This window comes from Triticum urartu, chromosome 3 (genome assembly GCF_003073215.2).
Source record: "Triticum urartu cultivar G1812 chromosome 3, Tu2.1, whole genome shotgun sequence".
NCBI classification, from domain to species: Eukaryota; Viridiplantae; Streptophyta; class Magnoliopsida; order Poales; family Poaceae; genus Triticum; species Triticum urartu.
The window spans coordinates 723,507,818-723,531,072 of record NC_053024.1 but is presented as its reverse complement, the minus strand read 5'-3'; the positions used below and the strand labels follow the sequence as shown (position 1 = coordinate 723,531,072).

The 23,255-nt window shown below is 45.7% G+C and overlaps 2 pseudogenes; both read left to right on the top strand.

Annotated features, from left to right (window-relative positions):
- Window positions 1-7,726: 7,726 nt before the first annotated feature.
- On the top strand, window positions 7,727-9,351 carry LOC125547320 (annotated as a pseudogene).
- A 1,085-nt stretch (window positions 9,352-10,436) lies between these two features.
- LOC125549438 lies at window positions 10,437-20,521 on the top strand (annotated as a pseudogene).
- Window positions 20,522-23,255: the final 2,734 nt, after the last annotated feature.

The following is a 23,255-nucleotide window of genomic DNA, read 5'->3' as shown; positions in this document are numbered from 1 at the left end:
AATATGTCGGTGGTATTATGTGTCCATAATGACATATTTATGAGAGACACATTCATAATATCATTAATTAGTATCATGCACAAGAGCACTAATATTACTAATGTAATCATTTTTAACCTCTCTCTCTCTCTCTCTCAAAGTTGGATGGAATCAATTAGTATGATTAAACTTCATGAGAATTTGTATGCCATTCACTCAAATGGAACCTATAAGTTGGTGACTTTTGTAGCTTGAAGGTCATTACGATTTACGACCAGAATGGTTGGAGAAACAATATTTTTTCCCAAACTAACCATATACTTTATAGGCAATAAAATACAGAATTTCCTTCGTAACTTAAGAAAGTGTGGTCAAAGAGGGGACGCTTCACAATTACCAATTGGCAAAATATATTTCAGTTGTACACGTTGTCATTTAGTCAAAACTGAAGAACATCCTTTTTCTTTGGGTCGAAACCCTTTTCTAAATCAAAATTATTTATATCGTTTGTGTTGTTCTTTACAGATGAGAACTTTTTCCAAGGAAAATATAGTTAATAGGTAGATGATACCAACCAATATTTTGTGGCCTTGCAATTTGGAAGTTTTGAGATACATTGCTTATGAAAGATTTCCATGCATGCATGGATGAACAAAAGAACTTATGAAATTTCAAAGATATTGAAAATTGAGAGCATAGATGATGCACCAAACAGCTGAGTTAATAAGCTTCATGTTGGAGGCACGGTGTTAGCTTTAATACAAAGCTGTACATATGTAGTTATCACAAAAGGAGGCTTGCTTCCAAACATCCTTATTTCTTATGTGGTTGCGTTGCAGTGACGGCCTATCAAGTACTATAAGATAATTGAGATCATGTCGTACTAAGCTTCGAAACTGATAAGGACCAAAAGGTGGCTTATTTATCATGTTACCTGATAACGATTTGAATTTTCAAAGGAAGAAAAAAAATCTCTGACTGAAAATGTAAAGGAGTTAAAGTCTTATGTAATGCTCTTGCCTCTATAAACTATGAAAGTAATAAATACTGAAATATGTATGTTATTCCATATACAGTTTAATTTTTCTCCATGTTATCCTTTACGAAATCACAAACAAGGTCTCATGCATTGTAAGTTAGTAGGGATTGTGTCCACGTAAGAAGGATCGAAATTGATGTGGACCATAAAGGGGCGTATTTGGGATGCTACTTGACATTCATTTGGTTTTTTGAAAAAAAAGGTGAATTAAAACGTGAACGAGTTAAAAGTCTTATGCCATGTTCATTTTCTTCTCTCTATAAATTCTGAACGTAACAAACATTTAAATATGTTTGCAATTCTACATATATTTCAATTATTCTGCCATGTTATCATTTAGGTGATTACAGACATTGTTATTGTGCATGATGGAAAAAAGTTGTTAATCTACTTTTGCTTGTTTTATTACTTGATGCCTCTAATATTCCGGAGCCCCCCTCCAAGACATGAAATACAATTATTGCTCCCAACTCTGTTAGGGACACTACGTTCTCGAAAAAATATCTACATGGATTTTCACATATGAAGTAAGATTCACGATAGTGTTTGCAAACAGCTGAAAACAAATATGCATTTTGATTCATTATTTATGCTTTCCAGGTTGTCACGATTTTTGAGATTGTAATTCAAGAAATTGGTTTAATTCCCTGTGTTTCCAATTTGTGAGTTACCTTTTAAAGAATGGTTAATTTAATCTGATGCCCGCGCAAAGGACCCATGAAACCATTATTGCTCAGTACATAGTAGTTGTATACATTTTTTAGAGAAGTAGTAAGGGAAATTTTGTTTCTAAAATTGTCTCATGCTTAGTGCACATGTCTTAAATTAACTAAAAATGATCATGGAAACAAATACCTAACACGACAGTCTAAATGGATATAACATTTAACTTCATACTAACTTAACTACCTAACATGTTATAGTAGTATGGGAAATTTTGTATAAATGTGTACCAACTTTATATATTAATTCAAAAAGAACTCATACGATTAAAAACACCAAAATAATAATATGTCAATCTTGCACATTGTTAGGAAATATACATATGCCTGTACAAAAACAATAAGGACTATTGAAATTGTGTTTAAAAAAAATAGTAAAATGCAACATAATAAAATTACCAGAATAGTGATACAAATATAGTTTGCACAAAAAAATTGTACATAGTGCGTGCATGCGTGCGTGCGTGTGTGTGTGTGTGTGAGTGCGCGCGCGCGCGTGTGTGTGTGTGTGCGCGCGCGCGTGTGTGTGTGTGACTAAAGTATTAAACATACGTAACATAAGGTTATGTAAGCAGATAATAAGGTCTTATTATTAAGTTCATAAAATTCTAGCCCGCGCATCAAGCGGGCCACTTTGCTAGTTATATTAAATACACATAGTACAATCTGTACAAACACACATGGAGACTGCTAGACAAATTGGACGAAGACATATGTCCCGAAAATTATGCAGCAAAGGATCCCAAGAAAATAAAATTTACAGAAGGTTCCCAAGAGATCTCTGCACACATCGAAACCAACAGCTGCCTCCACACTCCAGTGTTGCCAAAGCGCTCACAAGAAAAGAAACGCAGCCTCCAACATTTCAAGATCTAGGGCAGTATCATTGCCAAAAATGGCTTTCAAAACCGATGAACAGACCTGCTGCATGCAGCAAGGCACTTGTCGTTGCGGCATGTCGGTCAGGGAACATCCCCATGCTGTCCTAGACCCAGATCCATCGCTATGAAGTTGGGGGAGAACATTGGAACCGTCGCCGTCAGACCACAAAACCTGCTTCTAGATCATCATCTTGTCCTGACCGTTGTCACCGTTGCAAGAGACGGAAGCCACGGACAACACAAACAATAGATCTCACCGTCTGTAATAGCCAGCAAGAAGACGAGGCTAACGGCTTCTCGACGTCGTCATAAAGATCGTCGTCATGGAGAGGAAGAAGCCGAAGCAGATTTATTCGACGTGGCGCTGTCCTCCTCACTCCGGTGCCACCAAACGAAACGTAGACCCTATCTACAGAACACCATGGAAGAGGAACGGGATCCTCCCCCTCCATCCACAGCCGGAGTAACAGACAGAGGGGGCAGAGGCCGTGGCTTCACCAGCGTACTGCAAGGGAAACCGTCGTCGCCCAGTTCGCCCTTTTCTCTCTCGAGCGGTTGGGATGAAGGAAAGCACATAGCCCTAAAATGGGAGTAGCGTGGCTAGGTTTTGTCCTGAGGAGGCCACTGGTGCACGACACCATTACCAAAAGTTTATTGAGGTAATGGCAACCAAATTTTGTGCAAACCGGCTGGAGATTCAAAATATGTAAAATTTAAAATTGCAAAGGCCATTGGCAATCTTCCTTACAAGGCAACTCCAAAAGAAAATAGAAATTATAATTGGATTCTGGAGAAGTCCAGTGCCCATCTTCCTCCTCATGCCATCGATCAGATCGGTCAGTGCGCGGGGCATGGGACTCCCCGCTTGCCGATTCTTTGGCCGTCAGCATGACCTTGCAGCGACGGTGGTTTGGGACAACCGGGCTCCACTCCGATGTCGCTTTTTCGCTTGGCTCGCTTTCAAAGATAAGTGTTGGACCTGATCGCTTGGCAAGGCGCGGTCTGCTGCATCAGACAACATGCCCTCTGCGCGACCAGAGAGAGGAGAGCATCGAGCACATCTTGCTGGCTTGTGTGTTTGCCCGCTCTATCTAGCAAGCGGTTTTGTCGACATGGAGGCAGGTGGATTGGACACCAACTACCAATGATTTGCTACTCCCTTGGTGCACACCCCACGGGACACTACCAAATCTCCGGAAGGATTTCAATACCCTCAACATTTTGGTCTTCTGAGATATGGAAACAGAATGCCATTGTCTTTAATAACACTTATCCATCAGTGGCAGTAGTTCTTAGCCGAATACTTGAGGAAGGCAAAGCTTGGCACATGGCGGGGGCTCTTGCGTGGAGATTTACCATCTTTCTTTGTAGTGTTGTATAGGCGGGGACGTAGGGAGTAGTCCGTGGATGTGTTTGGCCCTCGGGCCGAGAGTGCAAAACCATGGATGGGCTTATTTACCCTCTCTTCTATTAATATACGACTAGCACATATGCCTAATTCTCAAAAGAAAAAAACTAGCATATATGCTCGTGCATTGCAACGGGTGAGAAAAGTAGCGTGCATTTAAATTTAGGAAGAATTATAGTGCAATCACGTTGCTTTGTCAAAGAAAACACGTGGCTGCGTGCGACATGCAGGAATCCGGTTCACGTGACCAGTTTAATCGGGTCTCTCTGGGGTCCTTCTTTAAAGTGCACAACAGCTGTGGTATGTATATGTTCTCTAACCACTTCGCCCATGCACCTAACATTCAGTAGCCAACTTGGTACGTGAAGCTTCACACACGTATATTAAGTGATTTGAATGGATGTAGGAGGGCGATGTGAGACTATTTAACAAGTGAACCATTATTTTGACATAAGCATAACATATCTTAGCTAGCTACTACCTCATGGCCTGCGCAAACGGTCGCAAGTTCGATCCCCATTTCATGCAGCTCTTTTCCCCTCCTCCTAGAGGTAGTTGGGCCATAACATACAACGTGAAGGGTCCGGCCCATAGCTGTGTGCGAGACGGGAAACCGAGAGAGGGACATGCTGAAAAATGGCAAGGTTGAGGGGATTTTTCGTAAAATTTCATGACGGGCCAAGAATATTGATTCTCTTTATTAGTGGGTATAGATATAGATACGCATGCTTGTGCATATTCTAACAAGATAATCTTCCTCCTCATCACTGCCGGATCCATTAAAACTTCGAATATGGGGTTAGGTTATGCGAGAAGACGTTGGTGACCACCATCTACAGATCTGATTGTTGTCTAGAGAAAAGGACGAGGAGAAGAATTTGATATTATCAAAACGACCGCCACCCCAGTAATGCAGACTGTCTAATGGGATGACCTATTAGACACCCTGACATGATCAAAACGACCTCTACCTCGTCAACACGGACAAAGAGATTAACATTAGACACTCTCGCCTGAAGCGGGTTAAACATTAAGTGAACTAATTTTCTAAAATTCCTTTACTTGAGTTTTAAAAAGTTCACATTGCATTAAAAATGTTCATGTAATATAAAATCTTATCCGGGCAAATATTGACACGTTTAAACTATGTTCATGGCATTTTTAAAACATTCATATCATTCAAAAAAAATTAGGGACATCTAAAAAATTATCACCTGTTTAAACCTATGTTTAGTGATATTTAAAAAATGTTCAGAATATGTAAAAAATTGGTCAAGCATTCAAAAATGGTTCATAACATATTAAAAATGTTTCTTCCATGTAAAATATGGTTTATAAATAGTTCAGAAATATTCGCATGTTTTACAAAAAATGTTCATGAAATTTTTTAATTTTTTTAACGATTTTTCAAAATTATTTACTATGTATTATAAAAATTCTGTTCTGCATTTTATAATTTTTAACTTGTATTTCTAATAAATCTTCATAGTGTACATAAAACATTGTTTAACATTATCTGAAAATATTTAACATGTATATAATAATTGTTCAAAGTGTATTGAAAAAATTCAACATGTCACTGAAAATTGAAGAAAACAAAAAAACGAAAATGCAAAAATATATAAAAAAAGAACAAACAAAAAATTAATTACCAATAATAATAATAATAAACCTGACAAAAACCAATGGGAAAACACAAAGAAAAATAAGAAGAAAAAACACAGAAGCTTCCAAAACCGATCCATAAGGGTCCTAAAACCACTCCCACTGAACCCACGGAACACGTGTTATTGGACCGACCTGGTAGCAGGGGCGCCATAGGCTAGAGGAGCTACTATCTCGCAAAGAGCGAGATAGGGCACACGCACATGCTTTGAAAATGATTGGGCTCCGGTACGTGCCAGTCCATCATGTTTAACAAAGGGGTGAGCCCATGCAGGCCTCCGAGTAGGATGGTGAAGATTGATATCGTGGTTTGAACGACAAACAGTGAATTTGAATGCTGATAGGATGTGAATCCAGATGCGAAAAGTACTATCTGATGATGTAGGCACTTCTACTGACAACCAAGATGTAGAAGAGGCTGCCATCCCAGACCCACCTGTCAGCCACCACGGCACAAAGTCGCGGCGTCTAGCTATAAAAGAGGGGTGTCGTGTGCATTTTCATTGGGCGAACTGGTAAGCGGCTGAGAGCCGTCAGATTATAGTTTACCTGTATCTTACATGTAACCGCACATCTAATAAAGGCGTGAGGAGTGCATTTCAATTACAACATAGCCGCGCCGATTCCTTGATCCCACTATGCTCCTAACAATTGGTGTATAGAGCCATTGATCCTCGCCGGACCTCAGTCTAGATCCTTCCTGCCCCCACGATACACTGTCGGCGGAGGTGGCGCACCATAGACATGAGCTGATGGAGAGCCAGCCTCACGCCAGAAGCCAAGGTCATCCATCCATGAGACGCTCTCCGTGGCGTCGGATGAGGCGCACGAAAAGCACTAGAGAGAACTCGACAAGCTCATCGTTATGGTGATGGGTCGCGCGATGGAGTTGAGGGTCGGGCATTCGGTGCCCACGGCCGTTGATGTCATCGCCCCTACTCCAACAGGCGAGACGGCCGGGAACAGAGCAGGCAAGCGGTGGAGATTGGATTGTAACATCGACCGATCAGTTGCGCGGCTGCTTCGATAGCCGCCTGTAAATCCAAGATCAGCGTTGTTCTGGTTCAGAGAGGGTAACGACAGCTCCGTTCAAGCCAAGCGCGCAGACTAGGCATTTGGTGGAGGTCATGGCAACGTCCGAGGCGCGTGTGCTGCATGGGCTGGCATCCCACAAGGGGATCGGTGAGCAGGTGTCGCACATCAACAAGATCATCGCGCGGCTCGACAGACTCGACGTCAAGTTTTCCGAGCAAGTACAACGCCTGGATCAAGTTGAAGCCAAGGGGGATCTCTCGGTCACTTCCAACGGAGAAATCCATCAGGAGTAAGTTCATGTGGCGCGCGCGATCAAGGAGTCTCACAGCACTCAGGACGCGGATCTGGACCGGCTGGCGCAACCAGGGTGTTTTGCAGCGTCCCCGACTGCCGCGTCTACTGTTCAGGCACCTCTGCAGCTTCATTGACCGTTTGATCCAGGGAGGGTGGCGCAATCTCTGCGTCCTCCTGATGAGCAGAGCTTCAAGCGGCCGTGGATGCCGAAGATGGAGTTTCCCCGCGTGCTTCGGCGGCGACGGGTCCGCATGTGGCTGGACAACTGCTAGGTCTACTTCTAGCTCTATCAGAGCGATACTGCGGGAATTCGATGTGAATGTGCACCACAACTGTTTGATGGAATTACTGTTATTGAAACAAGATGATTCAGTACACCAGTATCGCACCATGTTCAATCAGCTCGTCTATCAAGTCCGGTTGTATGATGCAGACATCGGTGAAACAATGTTTGTGTTGGGCCTGAAGGAGGAAATTCGAGCGGCTGTTGAAATTCAGTTACCCCAGCCTATGGTACTAGCGGCTGAATATGCTCTTGTGCATGTGCAGGAGGTTGTGTTGGAGCGTCAGAAGATGCAGAACCCTAAGATTCAGAAACAGCTGGGTTAGAGCAAATTTATAGCACCTCGCTAGGAAAATTATACTCGCCCTCTGTTTGCAACAGGAGATCTGTGGCGAGCAAAGCAACTCAAGGAGTTCAGACATGCAAACGGCCTCTGTTACACCTGTGGAGAAAAGTACATCCAAGGTCATGTGTGTGCAAACAAACCACCCTTGCAGCTCAAAGCCCCGGAAGCTCAAGAAATTGAAGAAAAACTCTTCAGATGCACACACCAACCCCATGCTCCATTTCGCCACCGCCCTTGTCGATGCCGGCGTCCAGGTCACTTTCCTCCACATCGAGCACAATCTCCGCTGTCTTGCTCAGACGCCTTTGCCGCCGCGCCTACGCTTGCTTTCCATCCCTGACGGCCGGCCTCCCCGACAACCACCCTCGCAGCTTCTTAGAGCTTCTGGAGTCCATGCGGATGACCAGCAGTGCCGCATATTGTGCCCTGCTCTTGTCCGCCGACGCGCCGGTGACATGCGCTGTTGCTGATGGCACCGTGACGTTCGCCATCGACGTCGCCAAGGAGCTCGGCATCCCGACGCTCGCCTTTGCCACGCACAGCGCCTGCAGCTACCTGGCGGCTGGCGCTCCTGTCCATGCCCAAGCTCGGCGAGAGCCCCTTCCCTGCGGACGACCCGGTGTGCGGCGTTCCGGGGATGGAGGGCTTCCTCCGGCGCTGAGATCTACCCCGGGTACTACTGCGCTAGCTGAACAAGGCGACACAGACCCCTGGGTGCTCAAGCTCGCCGAGGTCACCGCTCGCTCCAGCAAAGCTTGTGCGCTCATACTCAACACCACTGCGTCCATGGAGCAGCCAGCGCTCGCCCACATTGCGTCGCGCACAAGCAACATGTTTGCCATAGGCCCGCTGCACGCCAGGTCAAGGTTCGCCGCAAGCCCAAGCCTGTGGAGAGAGGACGACGGGTGCATGGTGTGGCTGGACAGCCACGAGGACTGGTCCGTCGTGTACGTGAGCCTGGGGAGCCGCGCGATGATCACACACGAGCAGTTCCGAGTTCCTCTCCGGCCTGGTGCTACTGGGTACGCCTTCCTCTTGGCGCTCTGGCCGGACATGGTCCAGATGACGAGCTCCGCGCTCCTCCGAGAAGCTGTCGGGGCCGGCGGTGGAGGGTGGCAAGGCACGAGCCGTCGAGTGGGCTCCTCAGCGGGACGTGCTGCGGCACCGGGTGGTGGGCTGCTTCCTGACACATGCCGGATGGAACTCGACGCTGGAGGAGTGCGCCATGGAAGGCGTGCCAATGGTGTGCCGGCCCTTTAATTTCTGACCAGCAGATCAACAGCCGCTTTGTGGGCGTCGTGTGGAGGACGGGGCTGGACATGAAGGACGTCTGCGACAGAGGCGTCGTTGAGAGGACGACGAGGGAGGCCATGGAGTTCGACGAGATCAGAGGGGCGTGGCCCAAGCTATGGTGCAGCTGTGCCCTCATTTTTTTGTTTATTCTGGGCTTGTTGAGCTGTGTCCTCAGCAGAACCTTTGTACTCCTCGTTATGTGACTTGGGTGTATGTGTGTGTGCTGAACTAGTTTGTGTATGTGTGCTCTTGGCGGTTTGCTTTATTTATAAAGCGGGGCGAAAGCCTTTTTCGGTAAGCTATGGTGCAGCAGTTGAGGCTGGATGTCGCGGAGGTGGGGTCGTCGTCGTCCGAGTTGGAGCGGCTCGTCCACTTCATCAGGGAGCTCAGCATCAGGTCCTGTTGAAGCCCAGAACTAATGAAGACGACTATCACAGCCTCTCATGCACTACATGTTCAGTTTCATACTTATTCTCAGAACTTATTCTAGCATTTCCGGAACATATGTATGGAAGATGAGGAAATGTAAGAGGAATTCAGTCTCGTGACTTGACACCATTTTAAGCCAATTCCCCACAATTATGTTCTTGTGATCTAAATTCAAATGTTCTTGGTTCTACTTTGTAAGAGGAAAATTATGCTTATTACTTGTCAGTACCAACAAGTCCTCATGAGAAATACAGCTTCTTATGAGCATCTTCCCATTAAGTATGACTGGTTAAATACGTACTTGTTCTACGGTTAGACCATTAAAGTACTATAAGTTACTGAGAATGTGACAACCGCCAACGTTGAGCTGCTACAAAGCCTCAGACAGAGCAGAAGGTAACGCGCCGACGGCTCCAACAGTCCAACTGGGGCGGAGGTTAATAGCAAAACAGTTTTGCTAGAACTCATCTAGATGAGATATAATTTGGTATCATTCATCTTTTATAGTCATTGGATGTGATGCTATAAGATGCTATAAGATGTGTGTGTGCTGACGTGGATGGTATATGTTCTTGTTTTTCAAGTGAATGAGACCAAATTATATCTCATCTAGATGAGTTCTAGGTACTCCCATAGCAAAACTGGAGAAAATACAGTCCGGCGGAGGGGCGAGGACAACCGGCAGCGCGGCCGACGAGCTGACGGCGGTGCGCAGCGGGGAGGAGGGCATGCAGAGGATGCGCAGGCCTCGCGAGACGAACAGCGAACGACGTACCGTCCACGAGTCGTATATATACTCGTATTCGTCAATCCGTGTCCGACTGTGCTACGGCTCCGACTCCGGTAGAGGTCGCTAGCCCGACTTCGACTTGTTTTGCTGGTCCGTGGTTCCAACTTCCATATATTGACAAGGGAGAGGCAGCAGGCCATGGTGTACGAGCATGGCAGACAAGCGCTTTGCGTTCCTGGTTTTTCGTTGGCGAAAGAGTAGCGGCCGGCTGGGTGATCGTGATCCTCGGGCCAGTGGTAGTAGAACGATCCGCCACCACGCCGCCGGGATCAATGAAGCTTCTTCCGGCCGCCCTCGGCCTCGTCCTCATCCTCCTCCTCGTTCTGAATCTCAATGGTGTGGAGGCCCGGCCTGCGCCTACCGGCGGCCATCAGAAGAAGGCGTCGAGCTACACCTTCTTTGTGTTTGGGGATGACTTCGCCGACAATGGGAACCTCCCTCCGACCAACCCTGTCACTGAGATGTCGCGGCAATGGGCCTACCCCTACGGCTCCAACTACGTTGATGCTGATGGGTTTCCGCGGCCGAATACTCTGTCCGGCCGCTTCTCAAACTACAAAATTCAGTAGGATTTCATCGGTAAGTACTAGTATGTTATATTACCCTAAAAAGGTACTCTGTTATATTGTAATCTCATGTTATGATGTAATCTATGGTGCATCACAATCAACCCTACTCGTTGTTTTATTGATAACTTGCAGCAGCAATGCTGGGATTGGAGGAAGCCCCTCCAGCGCATGCCCGCACGGCAGATAAAACCTGTGACCCGTCCGGCATGACCTTTGCTACCGGTGGTGCATGCGTGTTGGACAGTACATCGCAGGAGGTCCCTGCCCTCGCCAAGCAGGTTGACACTTTCAAGAAGATGGTCAAGGACGGGACCATCACGGAGAATCAACTGAGTCGCTCCGTAGCGCTCGTGGCCTACTCCGGCAACGACTATGCAGGCACCAGCGTCATTAGGCTAGGTAACCCCTGTTGGAAATATGCCCTAGAGGCAATAATAAATTGGTTATTATTATATTTCCTTGTTCATGATAATCGTTTATTATCCATGCTATAATTGTATTGATAGGAAACTCAGATACATGTGTGGATACATAGACAACACCATGTCCCTAGTAAGCCTCTAGTTGACTAGCTCGTTGATCAATAGATGGTTACGGTTTCCTAACCATGGACATTGGATGTCGTTGATAACGGGATCACATCATTAGGAGAATGATGTGATGGACAAGACCCAATCCTAAGCCTAGCACTAGATCGTGTAGTTCGTATGCTAAAGCTTTTCTAATGTCAAGTATCATTTCCTTAGACCATGAGATTGTGCAACTCCCGGATACCGTAGGAATGCTTTGGGTGTATCAAACGTCACAACGTAACTGGGTGACTATAAAGGTGCATTACAGGTATCTCCGAAAGTGTCTGTTGGGTTGGCACGAATCGAGACTGGGATTTGTCACTCCGTGTAAGCGGAGAGGTATCTCTGGGCCCACTCGGTAGGACATCATCATATGCGCAATGTGACCAAAGAGTTGATCACGGGATGATGTGTTACGGAACGAGTAAAGAGACTTGCCGGTAACGAGATTGAACAAGGTATAGGGATACCGACGATCGAATCTCGGGCAAGTACAATACCGCTAGACAAAGGGAATTGTATACGGGATTAATTAAGTCCTTGACATCGTGGTTCGTCCGATGAGATCATCGTGGAACATGTGGGAGCCAACATGGGTATCCAGATCCCGCTGTTGGTTATTGACCGGAGAACGTCTCGATCATGTCTGCATGTCTCCCAAACCCGTAGGGTCTACACACTTAAGGTTCGGTGACGCTAGGGTTGTAGAGATATTAGTATGCGGTAACCCGAATGTTGTTCGGAGTCCCGGATGAGATCCCGGACATCACGAGGAGTTCTGGAATGGTCCGGAGGTAAAGAATTATATATAGGAAGTGCTATTTCGGCCATCGGGACAAGTTTCGGGGTCACCGGTATTGTACCGGGACCACCGGAAGGGTCCCGGGGGTCCACCGGGTGGGGCCACCTGCCCCGGGGGGCCACATGGGCTGTAGGGGGTGTGCCTTGGCCTATATGGGCCAAGGGCACCAGCCCCAAGAGGCCCATGCGCCAAGAGTAGAGAAAAAGGAGAGAGTCCTAAAGGGGGAAGGCACCTCCGAGGATGGACTCCTCCCCACCCTTGGCCGCACCCTTCCTTGGAGGAAGGGGCAAGGGCTGCGCCTCCCCCTCTCCCTTGGCCCTATATATAGTGGGGAAAAGGAGGAGCAAACCAATCTAAGGCCTGGCGCCTCCCTCTCCCTCCCGTGACACATCTTCCTCCTCCCGCAGCGCTTAGCGAAGCCCTGTTGGAATCCCGCTACTTCCACCACGCCGTCGTGCTGCTGGATCTCCATCAACCTCTCCCTCCTCCTTGCTGGATCAAGGCATGGGAGACGTCTCCGTTCCGTACGTGTGTTGAACGCGGAGGTGCCGTCCGTTCGGCACTAGGATCATCGGTGATTTGAATCACGACGAGTACGACTTCATCAACCCTGTTCACTTGAACGCTTCCGCTTAGCGATCTACAAGGGTATGTAGATGCACTCTCTTTCCCCTCGTTGCTGGTTTCTCCATAGATAGATCTTGGTGATACGTAGGAAAATTTTAAATTTCTGCTACGTTACCCAACAGTGGCATCATGAGCTAGGTCTATGCGTAGTTTCTATGCACGAGTAGAACACAAAGTAGTTGTGGGCGTTGATTTTGTTCAATATGCTTGCCGTTACTAGTCTTATCTTGATTCGGCGGCATCGTGGGATGAAGCGGCCCGGACCAAACTTACACGTACTCTTACGTGAGACCGGTTCCACCGACAAACATGCACTAGTTGCATAAGGTGGCTGGCGGGTGTCTGTCTCTCCCACTTTAGTCGGATCGGATTCGATGAACAGAGTCCTTATGAAGGGTAAATAGCAATTGGCCTATCACGTTGTGGTTTTGCGTAGGTAAGAAACGTTCTTGCTAGAAACCCATAGCAGCCACGTAAAACATGCAAACAACAATAAGAGGACGTCTAACTTGTTTTTGCAGGGTATGCTATGTGATGTGATATGGCCAAAAGGATGTGATGAATGATATATGTGATGTATGAGATTGATCATGTTCTTGTAATAAGAATCACGACTTGCATGTCGATGAGTATGACAACCGGCAGGAGCCATAGGAGTTGTCTTTATTTATTTATGACCTGCGTGTCAACATAAACGTCATGTAATTACTTTACTTTATTGCTAACCGTTAGCTGTAGTAGTAGAAGTAATAGATGACGAGACAACTTCATGAAGACACGATGATGGAGATCATGATGATGGAGATCATGGTGTCAATGCCGGTGACGAGATGATCATGGAGCCCCAAGATGGAGATCAAAGGAGCTATATGATATTGGCCATATCATGTCACTACTATTTGATTGCATGTGATGTTTATCATGTTTATACATCTTATTTGCTTAGAACGACGGTAGTAAATAAGATGATCCCTCATTAAAATTTCAAGAAGTGTTCTCCCCTAACTGTGCACCGTTGCTACAGTTCGTCGTTTCAAAGCACGCCGTGATGATCGGGTGTGATAGATCCTTACGTTCACATACAACGGGTGTTGACGAGCCTAGCATGTACAGACATGGCCTCGGAACATAGCAAAAACACTTAGGGTTAACTTGACGAGCCTAGCATGTACAGACATGGCCTCGGAACACATAAGACCGAAAGGTCGAGCATGAGTCGTATAGAAGATACGATCAACATGAAGATGTTCACCGACGTTGACTAGTCCGTCTCACGTGATGATCGGACACGGCCTAGTTCGCTCGGATCATGTAATCACTTAGATGACTAGAGGGATGTCTATCTAAGTGGGAGTTCATAAGATGAACTTAATTATCCTGAACATAGTCAAAAGGATTTTGCAATTTATGTCGTAGCTCGCGCTTTAGTTCTACTGTTTAGATATGTTCCTAGAGAAAAATTAGTTGAAAGTTGATAGTAGCAATTATGCGGACTAGGTCCGTAAACTGAGGATTGTCCTCATTGCTTCTTAGAAGGCTTATGTCCTTAATGCACCGCTCGGTGTGCTGAACCTCGAACGTTGTCTGTGGATGTTGCGAACATCTGACATACACATTTTGATAACTACGTGATAGTTCAGTTAAACGGTTTAGAGTTGAGGCACCAAAGACGTTTTTGAAATGTCACGAAACATATGAGATGTTTTGAGGGCTGAAATTGGAATTTCAGGCTCGTGCCCACGTCAAGAGGTATAAGACCTCCGACGATTTTCTTAACCTGCAAACTAAGGGAGAAAAGCTCAATTGTTGAGCTTGTGCTCAGATTGTCTGAGTACAACAATCATTTGAATCGACTGGGAGTTGATCTTACAGATAAGATAGTGATGTTTCTCCGAAGTCATTACCACCAAGCTGCTAGAGCTTCGTGATGAACTATAATATATCGGGGACATGTATGATGATCCTTGAGATGTTCGTGATGTTTGACACCACAAAAGTAGAAATCAACAAGGAGCATCAATTGTTGATGGTTGGTGAAACCACTAGTTTCAAGAAGGGCAAGGGCACGAAGGGATACTTCATAAAACGGCAATTCAGCTGCTGCTCTAGTGAAGAAACCCAAGGTTGAACCCAAACCCGAGACTAAGTGCTTCTGTAATAAAGGGAACAGCCACTGGAGCAGAATTACCCTAGATACTTGGTAGATTAGAAGGCTGGCAAGGTCGATAGAAGTATATTGGATATACATTGTGTTGATGTGTACTTTACTAGTACTCCTAGTAGCACCAGGGTATTAGATACCGGTTCGGTTGCTAAGTGTTAGTAACTCGAAATAAAAGCTACGGAATAAACGGAGACTAGCTAAAGATGAGCTGATGATATGTGTTGGAAGTGTTTCCAATGTTGATATAATCAAATATCGTACGCTCCTTCTAGCATCGAGATTGGTGTTTGTGTTGAGCATAGACATGATTGGATTATGTCTATCGCAATACGGTTATTCATTTAAGGAGAATAATGGTTACTCTGTTTATTTGAATAATACCTTCAATGGTCTTACACCTAAAATGAATGGTTTATTGAATCTCGATCGTAGTGATACACATGTTCATGCCAAAAGATAGTAATGATAGTACCACCTACTTGTGGCACAGCCACGTAAGTCATATCGGTATAAAACGCATGAAGAAGCTCCATGTTGATGGATCTTTGGACTCACTCATTTTTGAAAAGTTTGAGACATGCGAACCATGTCTATTGGTGTGTATGCATGAAGAAACTCCATGCAAATGGACCGTTTGAACTCACTTGATTTTGAATCACTTGAGACATGCAAATCATACCACATGGGCAAGATGACTGAAAGCCTCTTTTTCAGTAAAATGGAACTAGAAAGCAAATTATTGGAAGTAATACATTTTGATGTGTGCAGTCCAATGAGTGCTGAGGCATGTAGTGGATATCGTTATGTTCTTTCTTCACAGATGATTTGAGTAGATGTTGAGTACATTTACTTGATGAATCACGAGTCTGAATTATTGAAAGGTTCAAGTAATTTCAGGGTGAAGTTGAAAGATCGTCGTGATAAGAGGATAAAAATATCTATGATATGATCATAGAGATGAATATCTGAATTACGAGTTTGGCATAGAATTAAGACATTGTGGAAATTGTTTCACAACTGATACAGCCTAGAACACCATAGTGTGATGGTGTGTCCGAACATCATAACTGCACCCTATTGGATATGATGCATACCATGATGTCTCTTATCAAATTACCACAATAGTTTATGGGTTAGGCATTAGAGACAACCACATTCACTTTAAATAGGGCACCACGTAATTCCGATGAGATGACACCGTATGAACTATGGTTTAGAGAAACCTAAGCTGTCATTTCTTAAAAGTTTGGGGCTGCGACGCTTATGTGAAAAAGTTTTAGGTTGATAAGCTCGAACCCATAGCGGATAAATGCATCTTCATAGGACACCCAAAACAGTTGGGTATACCTCCTGTCTCAGATCCTAAAGCAATAAGGGATTGTTTCTAAAATCTGGTCCTTTCTCGAGGAAAAGTTTCTTTCGAAATAATTGAGTGGGAGGGTGGTGGAGACTTGATGAGGTTATTGAACCGTCTCTTCAACTAGTGTGTGGCAGGGCACAGGAAGTTGTTCCTGTGGAAACTACACCAATTGAAGTGGAAGCTTATGATAGTGATCATGAAACTTCAGATCAAGTCACTAACAAACCTCGTGGGATGACAAGGATGCGTACTACTTCAGAGTGGTACGTAGTCCTGTCTTGGAAGTCATGTTGCTAGACAACAATGAACCTACGAGCTATGGAGAAGTGATGGTGGGCCCGGATTCCGATAAATGGCTCGAGGCCATATAATCCGAGAGAGGATCCATATATGAAAACAAAGTGGAGACTTTGGAAGAACTACTTGATGGTCGTAAGGCTGTTGAGTACAGATGGATTTTAAAAGGAAGACGGACAATGATGGTAAATGTCACCATTAAGAAAGCTCGACTTGTCGTTAAGATGTTTTCCGACAAGTTCAAGGAGTTGACTACGATGATATTTCTCACTCGTAGCGATGCTAAGAGTCTGTTGGAATTATATTAGCAATTACTGCATTATTTATGAAATCTTGCAGATAGGATGTCAAAACATTGTTTCCTCGACGTTTCTTGAGGAAAGGTTGTATGTGATACAACCGGAAGGTTTTGTCAATCCTGAAATATGCTAATAAGTATGCAAAGCTCCAGCAATCCTTCTGAGGACTGGAGTAAGCATCTCGGAGTTGGAATGTACGCTTTGATGAGATGATCAAAGGTTTTGGATTTATATAAAGTTTATGAGAAACTTGTATTTCCAAAGAAGTGAGTGGGGGCACTATAGAATTTCTGATAAGTATATGTTGACATATTGTTGATCAGAAATGACGTAGAATTTCTGGAAAGCATATAGGGTTATTTGGAAAGTGTTTTCAATGGAAAGCCTGGATTAAGCTACTTGAACATTGAGCATCAAGATCTATAAGGATAGATCAAAACGCTTAAAAGTACTTTCAAATGAGCACATACCTTGACATGATCTTGAAGGTGTTCAAGATGGATCAGTCAAAGAAGGAGTTCTTGCCTGAGTTGTAAGGTATGAAGTTAAGACTTAAAGCTCGACCACGGCAGAATAGAGAGAAAGGACGAAGGTCGTCCCCTATGCTTAAGACATAGGCTCTACAGTATGCTATGCTGTGTACCGCACCTGAAGTGTGCCTTGCCATGAGTCATTCAAGGGGTACAAGAGTGATCCAAGAATGGATCACAGGACAGTGGTCAAGTTATCCTTAGTAACTAGTGGACTAAGGAATTTTCTCGATTATGGAGGTGGTAAAAGAGTTCGTCGTAAAGGGTTACGTCGATGCAAGCTTAACACCTATCCGGATAGCTCTGAGTAGAGATACCGGATACATATAATGGAGCAACAATTTAGAATAGCTCCAAGTAGAACATTTATTTGGAATAGCTCCAAATAGAACGTGGTAGCTACATCTAGGAGATGACATAGAGATTTGTAAAGCACACACGGATCTGAAAGGTTCAGACCCGTTGACTAAAACCTCTCTTACAAGCAACATGATCAAACCTAGAACTCATTGAGTGTTAATCACATAGTGATGTGAACTAGACTACTGACTCTAGTAAACTCTTGGGTGTTAGTCACATGGCGATGTGACCTGTGAATGTTAATCACATGGCGATGTGAACTAGATTATTGACTCTAGTGCAAGTGGGAGACTGTTGGAAATATGCCCTAGAGGCAATAATAAATTGGTTATTATTATATTTCCTTGTTCATGATAATCGTTTATTATCCATGCTATAATTGTATTGATAGGAAACTCAGATACATGTGTGGATACATAGACAACACCATGTCCCTAGTAAGCCTCTAGTTGACTAGCTCGTTGATCAATAGATGGTTACGGTTTCCTAACCATGGACATTGGATGTCGTTGATAATGGGATCACATCATTAGGAGAATGATGTGATGGACAAGACCCAATCCTAAGCCTAGCACTAGATCGTGTAGTTCGTATGCTAAAGCTTTTCTAATGTCAAGTATCATTTCCTTAGACCATGAGATTGTGCAACTCCCGGATACCGTAGGAATGCTTTGGGTGTATCAAACGTCACAACGTAACTGGGTGACTATAAAGGTGCATTACAGGTATCTCCGAAAGTGTCTGTTGGGTTGGCACGAATCGAGACTGGGATTTGTCACTCCGTGTAAGCGGAGAGGTATCTCTGGGCCCACTCGGTAGGACATCATCATATGCGCAATGTGACCAAGGAGTTGATCACGGGATGATGTGTTACGGAACGAGTAAAGAGACTTGCCGGTAACGAGATTGAACAAGGTATAGGGATACCCGACGATCGAATCTCGGGCAAGTACAATACCGCTAGACAAAGGGAATTGTATACGGGATTGATTAAGTCCTTGACATCGTGGTTCGTCCGATGAGATCATCGTGGAACATGTGGGAGCCAACATGGGTATCCAGATCCCGCTGTTGGTTATTGACCGGAGAACGTCTCGGTCATGTCTGCATGTCTCCCGAACCCGTAGGGTCTACACACTTAAGGTTCGGTGACGCTAGGGTTGTAGAGATATTAGTATGCGGTAACCCGAATGTTGTTCGGAGTCCCGGATGAGATCCCGGACATCACGAGGAGTTCCGGAATGGTCCAGAGGTAAAGAATTATATATAGGAAGTGCTATTTCGGCTATCGGGACAAGTTTCGGGGTCACCGGTATTGTACCGGGACCACCGGAAGGGTCCCGGGGGTCCACCGGGTGGGGCCACCTGCCCCGGGGGGCCACATGGGCTGTAGGGGGTGTGCCTTGGCCTATATGGGCCAAGGACACCAGCCCCAAGAGGCCCATGCGCCAAGAGTAGAGAAAAAGGAGAGAGTCCTAAAGGGGGAAGGCACCTCCGAGGTGCCTTGGGGAGGATGGACTCCTCCCCACCCTTGGCCGCACCCTTCCTTGGAGGAAGGGGCAAGGGCTGCGCCTCCCCCTCTCCCTTGGCCCTATATATAGTGGGGAAAAGGAGGAGCAAACCAATCTAAGGCCTGGCGCCTCCCTCTCCCTCCCGTGACACATCTTCCTCCTCCCGCAGCGCTTAGCGAAGCCCTGTTGGAATCCCGCTACTTCCACCACGCCGTCGTGCTGCTGGATCTCCATCAACCTCTCCCTCCTCCTTGCTGGATCAAGGCATGGGAGACGTCTCCGTTCCGTACGTGTGTTGAACGCGGAGGTGCCGTCCGTTCGGCACTAGGATCATCGGTGATTTGAATCACGACGAGTACGACTTCATCAACCCCGTTCACTTGAACGCTTCCGCTTAGCGATCTACAAGGGTATGTAGATGCACTCTCTTTCCCCTCGTTGCTGGTTTCTCCATAGATAGATCTTGGTGATACGTAGGAAAATTTTGAATTTCTGCTACGTTACCCAACAGCCCCAACGATGTGAGTATCATATCAACGCACAATGTATATATGCATACACTAATTTGAACAATTAATTCGTTTGTGAATCTTACTAACGTATAATTTTCATGTATGCAATGTAGATTAATGCTTATATTGGAAAGGACAAAAGAGATTGCAGCTAATGTGGATCAATTGTTGAAGCTTGGGGTAACAAAGGTTCTTGTCAATAACTTGCACCCTATCGGTTGCACGCCATCACACACCCGAACCAACAACTACACCACGTGTGATATTTTTGGAAACTTGGGTGCATCTATCAACAACGATAATCTGAAACAAGTTATGACATCAAAGAAGAATGTCTACATCATTGACGTGTACACCGCATTCGCTAATATTGTGGATCATGCAGCAGGTATGTATCTACATTCATTCAAAAGTGTCTCATTATTTTAGAATTATCTTAATCTAATTAGATGGGTTTGATTGTGTACTTGAAATACTTTATTTGAACATTTTAAATTTCATATGCATTAATGTAGGTAAAGGCTCAGAGTTGTCCAAACAATTCAAGCGCAAACTATTGCCGTGCTGCGAGAGTTTGAATTCGAAGGGTTACTGCGGACAGCAAAACGAGTCATCCGGGGAGCTTCTGTACACTGTGTGTAACAAGTCAAGTAAATTTTTCTATTGGGACGATATGCACCCGACCCATGCAGGATGGGATGTTGTGATAAAACAATTGGAAAAGCCTTTGAGGGAGTTTGTAAATCAAGCCTAGGTAGCTGGTTTTATATATCTGTGTAGAGCTTTGCATCCATGATGACAACCTTCTGATTTATTTCATAGTTTCAAGTATTTGGAAGACAGGATTTTCCCGATTCCATGATGAATATTATATTGTATTTGCATATTCTTTTGTGAACACATGAACATAACTCTATACCCCCGCAACTATAGACCCGACAGTCCGATTGGCGGGACCGATAGCTTTTTCTTCAAACAATCCACGATGGTTCACTAGCCTATGGCCACCCGGAGTGTCCTTTTTCCAAACATCTAAACAGTAGTTCACTAACCTTGGACTAAAGGTTACATGCGGTTGACTCGACTGATATATCTGTATGGGCTTGTTTTCTAGTTGCTACCTTCAATCCTACAAACCTACGTACCCAACATTGATGCCTGAACACATCCACCAACTAAGGGTGTAAAGTAACTTGTTTTCGTTACAAGTGTGTACATGTATGCGTATAGACATAGTCAGCCTCCCTCGATTCCAACTGCATTTCAGTCCATGGTTCCTTCATTGATGCACATAGACAATCATCAGTAATTTGTGAGATTGGCTTAGACTCGGTCTACCCCCTTAATTAGGGGTAGTAAAAGGATGCATACTTACTTTGACACACGCCGGAGACGGTCTTCCATTGAGCTAGTCATATAAATTTTGGGTCCCGATAACTGCCACACGTGTGGTGTATCGGGTGGTTGTGCCGCACATCCTGTGTGGCACGGAGACGACCCTGCCCACACGACCGCGTCCGGGCGCGCGCAACCACAGCCCGCACGTCCGGTGCAGCGCGATCGCCCCGCACGAGCACGTCCGGGCGAGCGAGCACGCGGCCCGCACGACCCGTCTCAGCCGTCGCCCCTCCCCGCCCGCGAGCCACACGCCCCGCGTGTCAGTAACCACGCGTCCCGCCGCGATTGCCATGGTCCGGACCCTCTTCAGTTGCCATGTTGCTGAACTATAGTTGCCATGTCGGACAACTACAGTTGCCATGGTTGCTCAACTGCAGTTGCCGTCTTAGGTCAAGTGCCGGATGCCATTTCTGGGCAACTGCAGTTGTTGCCATGTCGGACAACTATAGTTATCATGATTTTGGAAAACTTTAATAGTTGCCACCTACTAACACTGGACAGTTGCCATGTAGCACTAAAAAACAAGGCAAAAAACATGTTGCGGGTAAAAAGAGAGTTGCCATCTGCTTACAAGCACGCTAGGGTAGTTGCCATGTATCCTGCAAAACACATGGCAACTGATGGCTTTTGATGTGTGGGAGAGGAGATTGGAGGGCAGTTGCCATGTATCCTGCAAAACACATGGCAACTGATGGCTTTTGGTGTGTGGGAGAGGAGACGGGAGGGCAGTTGCCATGTATCCTGCAAAACACATGGCAACTGATGGCTTTTGGTGTGTGGGAGAGGAGACGGGCATGTGGGTGACGGTGGTATCTTTAGGAGTTGCCACCTACTAACACTAGACAGTTGCCATGTAACGCTACAAAACAGACGTGGCAACAATAACATGTTCGGGTAAAAAGAGATTTGCCATATGCTTACAATCACAAATGGGGCAGTTGCCATGTACCCTTCAAAAACATGGCAAATGACAGCTTAGGTGTGGGAGAGTGGGTGAATGGCAGTCGTGGGAGATGGGGAACAGGAGTGGTGCGTGGCGTGCGGGCGCGACAGCAGTTCCATCGCACGCCCCGACTGGCGAACGTTGGCTGCGGAGAGAAAACAGGCGTGTGGGCGAACTCCCCCACATGCCACACACACGAGTGGTCCTACGTGGCACATAAAATCAACCTTTTTATGCCAAGATTCGTGCAAAAGGCGTTGGACGGTGATGTAGGCGTGTGGGCGAGTTGGCTAACGCCCACACGTGTGGGCGTTAACATTTCCGAAGATACTTTAAGAGTTGCCACCTACTAACACTGGACAGTTGCCATGTAGCACTAAAAAACAAGGCAAAAAACATGTTGCGGGTAAAAAGAGAATTGCCATCTGCTTACAAGCACGCTAGGGTAGTTGCCATGTATCCTGCAAAACACATGGCAACTGATGGCTTTTGGTGTGTGGGAGAGGAGACAGGAGGGCAGTTGCCATGTATCCTGCAAAACACATGGCAACTGATGGCTTTTGGTGTGTAGGAGAGGAGACGGGAGGGCAATTGCCATGTATCCTGCAAAACACATGGCAACTGATGGCTTTTGGTGTGTGGGAGAGGAGACGGGCATGTGGGTGACGGTGGTATCTTTAGGAGTTGCCACCTACTAACACTAGACAGTTGCCATGTAACGCTACAAAACAGACGTGGCAACAATAACATGTTCGGGTAAAAAGAGAGTTGCCATATGCTTACAATCACAAATGGGGCAGTTGCCATGTACCCTTCAAAAACATGGCAAATGACAGCTTAGGTGTGGGAGAGTGGGTGAATGACAGTCGTGGGAGATGGGGAACAGGAGTGGTGCGTGGCGTGCGGGCGCGACAGCAGTTCCATTGCACGCCCCGACTGACGAACATTGGCCGTGGAGAGAAAACAGGCGTGTGGGCGAACTCCCCCACATGCCACACACACGAGTGGTCCTACATGACACATAAAATCAACCTTTTTATGTTAAGATTCGTGCAAAAGGCGTTGGACGATGATGTAGGCGTGTGGACGAGTTGACTAACATCCATACGTGTGGGCGTTAACATTTCCGCAAATTTTCCCCCAATCT